The sequence below is a fragment of the Protopterus annectens genome, chromosome 6.part1 (assembly GCF_019279795.1).
Source record: "Protopterus annectens isolate FY-2018-M chromosome 6.part1, PAN1.0, whole genome shotgun sequence".
Classification (NCBI taxonomy): Eukaryota; Metazoa; Chordata; order Ceratodontiformes; family Protopteridae; genus Protopterus; species Protopterus annectens.
This window is the reverse complement of record NC_056738.1, coordinates 326,203,493-326,215,655: the sequence shown is the minus strand read 5'-3', so window position 1 is coordinate 326,215,655 and position 12,163 is coordinate 326,203,493. Positions and strand designations below refer to the sequence as shown.

Here is a 12,163-nt window from a genome sequence, read left to right as displayed (position 1 = left end):
GGGGAAAGAGAAAGTGCAACACATGAAAACTGAATTGTTCATAATGTATTGTATTTCTTCGTTTTTTTTTTTTTTTTTGTCAGTTGCTTGAGTTCCAGTTAACTGAGAGTTTACTGTAAATACAACTTGTATGGCACTGATTTAATATTTTAGCCATCTTAGAGAAAATAAAAGGTAAGTTAATATAAATACATGGTTGCATATACAAAGTTATTGTGACAAAGTCAAAATGTCTTTTGTTCATATTGAATGTCTTTTAAACTTGTTTGCTGCATGTGCCATATATGTCTTCTATTTTGTCTCATATTTTTGCCTTGTCCATCGTTAGACTTGTGATTTATTTATTTTTGTGGATTATAATCTGTAAGTAATGCTGACCATTAGAGTTTTATACTTCTTATTGTTCAGAAAACCAGTGACATATTTTTAAAATTTTCATTGTAGTCTGACAAAAAAATGCAAACACATGTATGTGTGTATGTCTATTTCTATTGTATATAAGGTGATACATGTTTATTACTGAACTTTGATTTTAATATGATGGAACTTTTTCCTAAAAGTCTTCACTGAAAAGGGACTCTGTGCAGTTAATGTAGCAAAAAGGACAGCAGCAATTTGAGAAAAGTAAATATGTGTGGGCTCTCAGTATCCCAATATGAAGGGCTAGACATGAGGAAAGAAGGGAGGTAACTGACTAGGTTTGAATAAATACTTTTAAGTCTTAGATTAAATAAATATAACTTTATGAAAATTGTAGTGAGATCTGGGAACTTCCTACCAGAATGGCTAAAGTATGAGACAGTTGAGATTAGAAGCACTAGGGTATGAAGAAGTGGGAGATATAGAGAACTCTTGCTGTGTGTGTGCATATATATATATATATATATATATATATATATATATATATATACGTATATCTTTATATAATGTGTATATGTATATATATATATATATATATATATATATATATATATGTCTGTATAATGTGTGTGTATGTATATAATATATATGTCTGTATAATGTATGTATATAATATATACGTCTATATAATGTATGTGTATATATATATATATATATATATATATAAAATATATGTCTGTGTGTGTGTATGTATATAATATATATATATATATATATATATATATATATATATGTTTGTGTATGTATATAGTGTGTGTGTATATATATATATATATATATATATATATATATATATATATATATATATGTGATATGTCTATATAATGTGTGTATGTATATATATATATATATATATATATATATATATGTATATGTCTATATAATGTGTGTGTGTGTATATATGTGTATATATATATATATATATATATATATATATATACACACTAGTTGCATCATTGCATAGCCTTGGTTGGCAGCACAATCTCCTCCTATTTCTGTTTTTTCCTATGGCTAAAAGATATACACGCATTAGAACCCAGTTAAGCTGAATTACACAGAAGATGTTGGAGTAGTCTGGAAGAAAAGGACTTGATATCTTTGTGCTTGCTTCCTTGTGTATACCCAAAAATGCTGTAACCTTGGCATTTAATAAAGTGTTCCTGCAAGATAAGAACAAAAAAAGGCAGCTTGGTTCTGAGAGCTATTGACAACTGAAATGTGAGCGTAAATACCTAAACAGTAAATCATTAGGCCAGTTAAGAAATTAAAGATTTAGTAAGGAGTAGGCATCTGTTCAAAAAGGTTAGTGCCCAATTCACAGTTAGTGTTCATAGGAAGTTTCTAGGCTATTGGCCCTGAGGCGCTCTGCTTGATGTGGAGAGAGAGAGTCTGTTCCACAAATGGAGGAGTCTCTGGGACACAAATCTCTCTTGCCAAGAAGTCCTATTGATGTCACGGACCAGGTTGAGGTTGCGCGCACAGGTTACTCGAGTGGAGCTTGACTTGCAGATATGCAGCATCCCATCAAGGCAAGGTCTGAGATTGCTTTGTATGCCAGACAGAGGTCACCTCTGAGGAGTCTGTATGAAGTTGAGTAGAGAGACAGCCTATCTGTGTAGGGTAGATGTTTGAGGCTCTGGATTCTCCTGGTGAGGAACCTTTGTGGTCTCTCCAGCTGCTGCATGTGCTTTGCGAGTTACATGCCAAAGGTGGCATTGTACTCAGTAATTCGCCTTATAAGGGAAGAATACAGGGATGTTATGACCTCCTTGTCCCTGGATGAGATACCCTTACTTATGAGGTGGGCAATGTAGAAAGCTTTCTGTACAACAGAAGCAACATCATGATCAGAAGTCAGGTTGCTATCAACCTGAGTGTCCAAATCCCTCACGACTGACTGCATGCTTAAGATGTTGTTATTAATGTGATAATATGTGGGGACATTACTCTCTCCAAAGGGGATGATGATGCATTTTTGGCATTCAGCTTGAGGCCATGTTTTTGGCACCGGTCATTTGTTTGGGTGAGACTCTTGGAGGACGTCCATATCACTTATGGAATTGATGACTGTCATCTTAAACTTGGTTAGCCATAGCCCACAGGTTTTGGCCTGCACCTCAGAGAAGTATAGCCTGAATAACAGAGGCCCCAAGACCGATACCTGGGTTATGCCCCTTTTTACAGGTCTACTGCTTGAGGTGGCTTTTCCTATTTTGATTAGGCGTGTTCCATCAGTGAGCCAGTTTGCTACCCATTTGGTAACATATGGATTGATGTCTAGTTGAGAGAGTTTTTATCTATTATACCCGAGTGGGGAATAGTGTTGAAGGCTTTGGCCAGGTCAGCATAAGTGCTGTGTACCGTCTTCCCCTCATCCATGGCTTTGGTGACTCTCTCAAAGAAGTTGACCAGATTTAACAGACATGCCCTCCTACTGAGAAAGCCAAACTGTGTGGGTTGAGTGTTTGGAAGCTGCCAATGCCCCTGTTAATGAGGTCCATGGTAATCTTTTCCATAGCCTTGCAGATCAGGCTAGTTAGGCTGATGGGTCTATAACTTCCTGGATCTGTGGACACACCATCTTTATGTAAAGGGATGACTGTGACTGTCCTCTACTTGGCTGGGCTAAAGCCGGTACTCAGGCTTTGGTTGAATAGGGTGCCTGATGGTGCTGCAAGTTCATGGCCGAGTTCATGTAGGACGCAGCCTGGGATGTTCTTTGGTCCCATGGAAGCTGTATTTTTGCCTTTGAGAGAGCAGTGATGAACTGTTCCCTAGAGATAAGGGGAGGGGGGCAGGTACTGGCAATTTCCATATTTACTGATGGTGAGGACAGAGGGGTGGAGTTTTCACTGAATCTTTCAGCCAGTAGGTTGGCTATATCTAACACATTTGTGTATGTGGTGTCCTTGACCACCAGTTCTGAACAATTCTGGGTGCTTCCTTTGAGATTACAGACATATGTGAAGAAGGCCTTATGATTACATCTAGTATATGTGGCCAATTTGGACTCAAAGTTGGCTTTAGAGGATTTCACTAGTGCTGTTATTTGCATGCTCTGGCTAAGTGGAGATGGCTTCTAATGCGGCACCTGCTCCTCCTTGGTCCTAGACAGCAATTTTTTTTTCCTTTTGTTATATAGGTTTTTATTGCAGATGTCCACTGGACAGGTTTACTGTTCCTTGTGGAGGATGATTTTGTCCTGTCTGGTATTCCTGATTCCATGCATCTATATAAATGCTTGTATAGTACTTTGGTGTAGATTTGGATATTGGTGCCAGTTCCTACATTGGGGGAGGGGTCTGTGAAGCTGTTTATACCATCCCTCAGGAGGTTGTAATCAGCTTTGGAGAAGTTTTTTTGTTTGACCCTAGCTAGAGGGGGGTCAAGGGAGATGGTGACTTTGTAAGTGACCGCTTAATGGTTGGATTTTACCAGGGAGGATGATACTGTAAGAGTGCTGTAGTGGTTACTCATGTTGGTTAAGACCAAATCCAAGATATCACCTCTTTTGGGAGGTGTCGACTAGCTGTTCCAAGGCATTTGCATTGATAAAAATCAAGGAATCTCTGGGCATTTGTGTTCTGGCATGAGTAGGTTTTCCAGTCTATGGTTGGGTAGTTAGTCACCCAGGATCAGGGTAAAGCGTTGAATCTTGATAGATTTGAAGAGGTCCATATAGGTGGAGTGGGGTCCGAATGGAGAGATGAAAAGTCAGCAAGCAAAGGAGAGTAGTACTGCTGAAATTGAATTCACCCTCAAGTCTTGGTGAGTGCCTTCATGAGGTGGACCCTGTTTTCACAAAATCTCACCAAGACGACACAAATTTATAGACTGTATTTATATAGCAAAAAGCATGGACAGAGGTAGGTTAAAAATTAAAAGCGGTAGCTGGGTGCACAAGACCCAGGATAAAAAAGTGCCCAATCCTGGTAGGCGCACTGGTGCCAGAACTGGAAAAAATGACAATGTAGAATCCTCAAAATACAGAAATATTCCTACCAACGGGGCCAGACCGGGCCCAGGGGGAGGATCCCCCCATTGAAGAAGGAAGTAGCAGGTCACAAAAATCACAAAAACGGATGGACCAAAGAAGAGCCATAAAGACAATAGAGTGGACTATTGAGGATAAGAAAGAAATTATGTATTGTTACTATTATGCAAAAAGCCCAAAATTTCCCGGCACAAAACAATTGAGAGAGAAAGTAGAGGAAAGAAAAATATTTCCGCAAGAAAAGCTGTCAGAAGCTTCAAATGAAAGTTTGCGTTCATTAATACAACATATTTGTGAAAAACGGTATATAGATCAAGAAACTTTGATCTGTTTGGAAAAAGAAGCATCTGAGGAAGTTCGAAAATATAAACAACAAAACCTAGAGATATTTGAACAATATAAAAAAGAAATATAGACATGGGAAAGAGAGAGAGATTTGATATGGTGCAATATTTATGCAAAGGAGAAAGCCAAATTAATATAAAGAAGGCAGCCCCAAAGATATTTGAAGAGAAATACAGGCAAAGGCATCCGGATATGGAAAATTTTACAATTAAAAAAATATCACAAAGATGGAATGTAGAAAAGGAGATTGGTAAAGTAGAAGTTAAAAAAATAGATGTTGAAGTTATGGAGTGCCTGCAAAGTGAAGGGTTTGGTGTAAAAGGTCTAATACCAGTTACATCACAGCATGATGGAGCGAGTCCCTAAAGTAAGGAGAAACAGGAGGATCAAGAAACATCTGAAGAGGAAATATGGACATGGGAAAGAAAAAGAAATTTAATATGGTGTAATATTTATGCAAAAGAGAAAGCAAAACTGATCAATACAAAAAAGCAGCACCAGATATATTTGAAGAGAAATACAGACAAAGGAATCTGGACATGGAAAAGTTTGCAGTACAAAAAATAAGAAGACTAAGAGGAAAAGAAGATTAGTAATGGAGAAATTAAAGAAATGGAAACTGAGGTTATGGAGAACCTGCAAAGTGAAGGATTCAGTGCAGAAAATTGAATGCAAAAAAGCACCATAACAGGATAGAACAATAGATATCCAAATTAAGGGTGAACCAATGGAACAGGAAGCAATTGGTCAGATGCCATATCAAGATATTTTGGAACCTTCCACAGAAAATCAGTATAGATGTTCACTTGAAGCTAGACAGCAAGGAAAGGAATGGGAAACTGTGGAAACTATGATGCAGTCAATGTTGAGGAGTGATAGGCCAATGAGTTCCCATATGACCGAGTAACAGATGGCACAGGATGAAATTGAAGTGAAGGTGCCACAGGAAGATGCTAGAACTTTCTATAGAATTCCCACAGGAAATGGAAGACAAGGGATGTGCCCTCACTTTGGAAGAAAATGAGTTAAGAGAAGAGTTGCTTGATTTAATAGGCATGGATAAATATATTAAGATCAATGAGAGAAATAGACTGCAGAAGGTCAATAAAACCCCAAAAGTCAGAAGTCTGATAAAACAAATGAATGCAGTAATTAGAACTGTCCATAGAGATCCATGTGATATAACATAAGTAAACAGGATATGTTACTGTGCTGCTAAATTAATAACTGATACAGTTCTACCACAAGAACACAGGGTAGTGAGGGAAAGGAAGTGGAGAAATTGAATACCCTCATGGAAGTGTCAAATAGAGATAACTATAAAGCAATTAAGACAAGATGTGTCACTCTTAGAAGACTATAGAAAAGGGAATAGATCAACAAAAATACTGAGAAAGATGGATGTGATTAAAGCAATGCACAGTATTAGAACAGACTGGGATCTATCATGCACTATTTCAAATAACTAAAAATTTCAGCACAAGCAACAAAACTTAGAAGATACACATATAAATATAAAGGAAAAGTACAAAATAACCAATTTATGGAAGACCCAAAAAAGTTTTATAGAGAATTGGGAAATAAGGTAAAAGAAATTGAAAGACCGCCAAAAAGAGGAAGTAGATACATTTTGGATAAGTATCTATGAAGATCCTGTGGAACATAACAAAGATGCTAAATGGATATAAGAAATAAAAGAAAGAATAAGAAGTTTAAAAGTACAGGATATGAAATGGGATGAAGTAACAGCCAGAGAGATTGAGACAAAGTTAAGAAAAGCCTCTAATTGGATAACCCCAGGCCAGATGCAGTACCTAACTTTTGGTTAAAAGTATTAACGTCTTTACACAAGGATTTAGCCATGAGTAAGAACTATTTATATGTGCACCCCGAACAGACACCAACCTGGCTAACGGGCAAAACAATGCTCCTTCTTAAGAGTGAACCTGCAAGCTACCCTAAAAATTATAGACCAGTAACTTGCCTTCTGACAACGTATAAACTATACATGGCAATTGATGCCGACAGAGTTTATAGTCATTTAGAAGAAAACTCAATTATGGTAGTAGAACAAAAGGGCAGTAAAAGGAAGTCGTATGGAACAAAGGAACATTTGTTGTTAGTCATACCGGAGAACTGTAAAAAGGGGGAAAATGTAAGTATGCATGGACTGACTATAAAAAAAGCATTTGATAGTATCCCACATTCGTGGATAAAAGAGTGCTTAAAAAGTATATCCTACACTGGTCAACTGCATTACAGTGAGCGACCACTTTGCAATTAATCAAAGATGCCAGTTTCTTTTTTAGTATCTTGGCCAAGCCACATAATTATCAAGGGGAAGAATTCTTAATAAATTGTCAACTTTAGAAACCAAGCGGATTATAAATTTCAGCATTTTACATCCTAGGGGGCTAAACCAGGAACTCCGTTTCAGTGAATAAAGTTTGTATTTGTTTCTTCTACTTGTATCAGACACAAAGTTGCATTTGTATGTGTATGAAAGTGCTACTTTAATTGTATTACAGACAATTTGTTTTTAATACACTTATGTACTAATTGAATGATTAAGCACAATGTAAAAGAGAGCCATGTGATGTAAAAGTTATTCCTTTGAAGGCGGAAGCTGAAGTACCAGATGCACCAGTAAACTTCTTTTATAGAATCCATTGTCTGCATTTGTTTTTTTGATAGCTTGTTGGCAGTTCGTTTGTATTTTTTAGCACTTTACATTTAAGCCATTGTAAAGGACATATTATTATCCCAGGGATAAAAATTCAAAAGGAGATATTCCAGGGTGACTGTCACCGTTGTTATTCTGCCTTACCATTAACCTATTAGGCTGTTTACGTAACAACTTAGGCCATGGCTAAAATTTGACTCCTAAAAAACAACAAAGTGTAAAGACTTCTCATCTTCTCTTTGTCAATGATTTAAAACTATATAGCTCATCAGATGAGGAATTGAAAGCACAGCTGCAGGTTGTCAAAACATTTTCAGATGATATAAGAATGTCTTTTGATCTTTAAGTGTGCAAAAGCAACCTTTAAAGCAGGAAAACTACAGCACCAGAAAAACATCAGTTTGGGACAAAAATGTGATATAGAAGAACTTGAGCAAGAGGGAGTGTAAATATTTGGGAATTGATAAAGGATCAACAATAAAACATGAAGAAATGCGAGTAAAACTTAGTAAAGAATACTGTAGAAGACTTAAATTAATTCTGAAAACAGCGTTGACATCTAGGAACAAAATCCAGGCTATAAATGAATTTGCTCTTCCTGTTCTAACTTACAGTTTTGGAGTGATTGACTGCCCCCAAAACGTGTTGGATAGATTAGATAGGAAAACAAAAAGGATGTTTCATGCTCATCAAATGATTTATAAAAATCATTGTATACCAAGATTATATATTCTCCGTTCTGAAGGAGGGATGGGCCTCCTTGAAATTGATTAGATGTATAGATCTGCAGTCATGGGACTCCACACGTATCTGCTGACCTCACAAGACCCAAATGTAGTGAAAGTCTTGAAAGATGAGGAGAATAACTCTAAGATGACTTCTCTGCTTAATTTAGCAGAAGCAAATCTGTGTCCAGCAGGAATGGAAATCAGACCAGAAATAAATAAAAATCAGGCAGCAATTGAATGTGCCAAAAAATAAAAGAAAGAATATAAGGTGAAGGACCAGATAAGAAGGCAAGAAATGTGGAAAAAGCATAAATATAGTTGCAAGTGTAGAAATCTTCTGGAAGAACCTCATGTTGATCAGGACTGAACACAGAAATGATTAAGTAGAGGTGAATTCAAACCAAGAGATGAAAGGTTAATATTGGCAGCCCACGATAGTGGGTTTACGTACATGTTGGTTTACAAAGTCCATTGAACATGTGGGAGAAACAGACAAATGTAAGTTTTGTAAAACCGAATTGGAAAACGTTGCACACCTCGTTGCTGGGTGTGACGTACTAATGGCAGAAGTACTGTATACTGAAAGGCATAATAATGTGGCAGGACTGTTGCACTGGGGATTGTGCAAACATTGTGGTATTGAAGTGGCAGAAAAACACTGGAAACATGAGCCACAAAGCATCATAGAAAATTATGAAGTTTCTATCACATGGGATCACCCATTACCAACAGTTCAAAAGATAGATGCTAGAAAACAGGATATAGTGGTCCAAAAAAAGAAGACAAAAGTAATTACACCCAGTGACTACAGTGTCCTGCATACAGGGAGACACAAAGTCATAAAATGTCAGGATCTGCAAGCAGAAACGAGAGCAATGTGGAAGATACCTAGACAGTTCCAGTAGTAGTTGGAGCAACGGGTCTTATAAAAAAGAGTTTACAATCATATTTAGACATGTTATCAGTCCATGTAACCCCATACGAATTGCAGAAGGAGTCATTACTGGGCACTTTGCGAGTGCTGCAAAGACGTGCTGCAAAGACCACTTTTGCCTGACATCAAAGATTGAAACAATACTAATTTCATGAACTTTAATTGTACTTTGTCTTAGGAATGGGGTCCATTCCCGTCATAGTAGTAGAAACTCAAAAGATTTGGAGAAATGAAAGCAGTAGAGGGGGCATCCTGAGTCAAATTTGGGAGCCTGTAACTAGCTATGATTTGAATAGGGGTCTTGTCAATGGTTAACTGCACCTGGAGTGTCTCCTGTGCGTCATACTGTTTGACCAGTCTGGAGGTGTGTGTGTGTGTGTGTGTGTGTGTGTGTGTGTGTGTGAGTCTTTAATATATATTGAAACTCCACTTTCTTTGCCTATGCTGCCTGCTGCCCACAGTCTGGAGCCTGAATGTATGATCGGATGAGTAACCAGGTAAGGCTGGGGTGCTCTCTACAGCTTTGAACCAGGTCTCTGTGACTGCACAAATGTCAGCATCTTCTAGGGTTAAGAATGCTTGTAATTAATGCAGTTTCATGTTTAGACTCCTAGCATTCAGCATGACCTTTAATTTGCATTTTTATGTTGGTAGTATCGACCTCATGACTTTTCCTAAAAAAGGCACTATGGGGAAGGCAAGGGCTTTTGCCAGAAGCCTGATGCCCAAGTGAGACAGATGCAGGCCATCTCTAGCAAAGCATTGTGGTCTGTCGATCATATATTCCCAGTCTGTCTGGTACTGACACCAGAAAGTAAGCCAATTGTTAAATCAATCATTTTCTGTTTATATTGAGGCATCATTCTGGGTAACTGTAGAAAGCTACTTAAGGCTTAGGGACATGCCTGCCTGGGACACACATTCAGCGAGCTCAATCATGTCTCTCTTCATATAGTCCAGGGAGGTACATCTCAAGTCGTTCACGCCAACATGGACTATGACAGAGTCATAACAGTACCTGTTGTTGAGAGACTTGATTGCTTGTGTGATATGGCGGATTCTGGTACCTGTTGGAAACATTCTCTGAAAAAAGTCTGCATTCTTCAGAGTGGGAACTAAAGTGTGCAGGCCTGCTTTTCACTGTGCTTCTGTAACATCATGTCCAGCTCTCACATTTTTTTCAAGCAAAAATTATGCTTTACAGAAACAGAGAACTGTGTGTGGATGAAATAAATAAGCCTTTTGTTACACTGAAAGTAGCACCTCAACAGTACCCAACGCTCTCTTTTTTTTTTTTTTGCACTGTAACTAGTGCATTGGTATTATGTAATGCCAGAAAAGAGGTGCTGTTGTTTTATCCATGCAGACTTTATTATTTTTATTAAGCATATACATGTTTTTTGTTTTCACTACATTATTACCTACCTCCTCTCTATCATTTCTGCTGCCACAGCTACGTTAACATCAACAGCATTATTTATTTTGATGATATGATTTCGGATTAGACAAGGTCATTTTTATAAGGGGCCTGTGTATGATTTAGTGGCAAACATTTCCATTTTTGCAAGTATCACCTACAGTATTTGGAAATAGTTGGGGACAAGGAGAAGGTGTAACAGTATAAGTTGAGGGAAAGTATCCACTCTGAGGTTTGTATTTACAGCCGAAGGGGAAGAACAGTGTACTTTAAATTTGGACAAGGCTTAATACAGAAGATGTGTAATCCACAGCACTAGTATTGCACTTCAAAGCAGTAGAAAATACGATGAGTATGTATAATGCTGATTAGAATACTAAACAGCTAGACAATTATGCAGATGTCCACTACACATTAGAGTAGGTTACAGAAAGTTGGTGCATTCAAAGCAAGTCAGGAAGAAGTTTTTTTAGCACTTTGCTTAAGGACTAGACAGTACCTGGAAGGGAAGGATGTATGAGGGCAAATGTCTATGAATATTATGCAAAGTGACCCACAAGTTTATGCCTGGCTAGTCTTAAGCTGTAACATCCAATGAGATTCTGTGACCCACAGTTGCAATAGCGGTTAGAAGTCAAATATTTTTTTTTATTTGGTCTAGGACAGTTTTGGAGAAGGCCTTTCCCCAAACTGCTTTGCCAAAAGGTGGTCTGACCAGAGTGATATGCTCTCCTTGGGACACTTTGAGTCCTTAGGCTCGTTTCCTAATGATTAATTGGGACTTAACCTGAGGTCAGTACTGCACAGTAAGTGTTCTTAAAATAAGAATACTGAATACCATAGTATCCCTCACTTGTACAGAGAGAACAAGAGGTTGCAGTGGCTGGTGTGGCTTCTAGTTAATAAAGCAAAGCAAAATGTTTTGTTTTCAGATGAGATAGGTGGCATCAGATTGTTTCAGAACTACATAAGTAACTGTTGGGAACTGTACCACTAGTAGGCTTTGTAGCTATTAAAATATGCTATGCTACTAAATTGCATAAGAATCCATTTCTGTAAAGGCTTAGCATAGGACTTGTGTTAAAGTGGGAAATGCTGTAAATGCCCAGAGTGTAGCTGTATTGAGCTGGTGTGGTATTATAAACAAAATCATATTTGTTTTTCAATAAAAGTGACAGTCTGTCACTGGAAAGATGATATTGCACCACACATCTGTGTGCTAAGAGTGTCAGAAAAGCTTAGTCAAATTAAATGTTTATCTACATACGTGTGCATTCTTAAGGATGGCGTGGCATTTAGAGATGCAGTAAATAGCTCTGGGTCAATGCAAAATTCACTGAAATGTTCACTAACAACTATCAAATGTTGGTTAAGATGTAGCGTTGTATACACAGGTGTGCATCTGCATTACGATATGACTGGTATGTTTTAGTGTATTTTGTTTAATTTGGGTGGGTGTTGACTTCCTTTGGATTGAGTAGTGAAATGCGTATCAGAATAAACCTGTATTAAGTTAATTATAATAATAATAACAACAGCAATCCTATTTGTTAATCAGGTAGCTCCAGTGGGCGCACAGTTCCTTTTCAGGGGTGACCCAGGAGCAGTGTCTGGTTAAGTTCTTTGCTCAAGGTCCTACAGT

At 37.7% G+C, this 12,163-nt stretch overlaps 1 protein-coding gene across 1 annotated transcript in view; it reads left to right on the top strand.

Annotated features, from left to right (window-relative positions):
- FKBP2 (FKBP prolyl isomerase 2) overlaps window positions 1–12,163 on the top strand; it is a 136,942-nt gene that overhangs the window by 19,889 nt on the left and 104,890 nt on the right. The gene's annotated exons all lie outside the window — the stretch shown is intronic.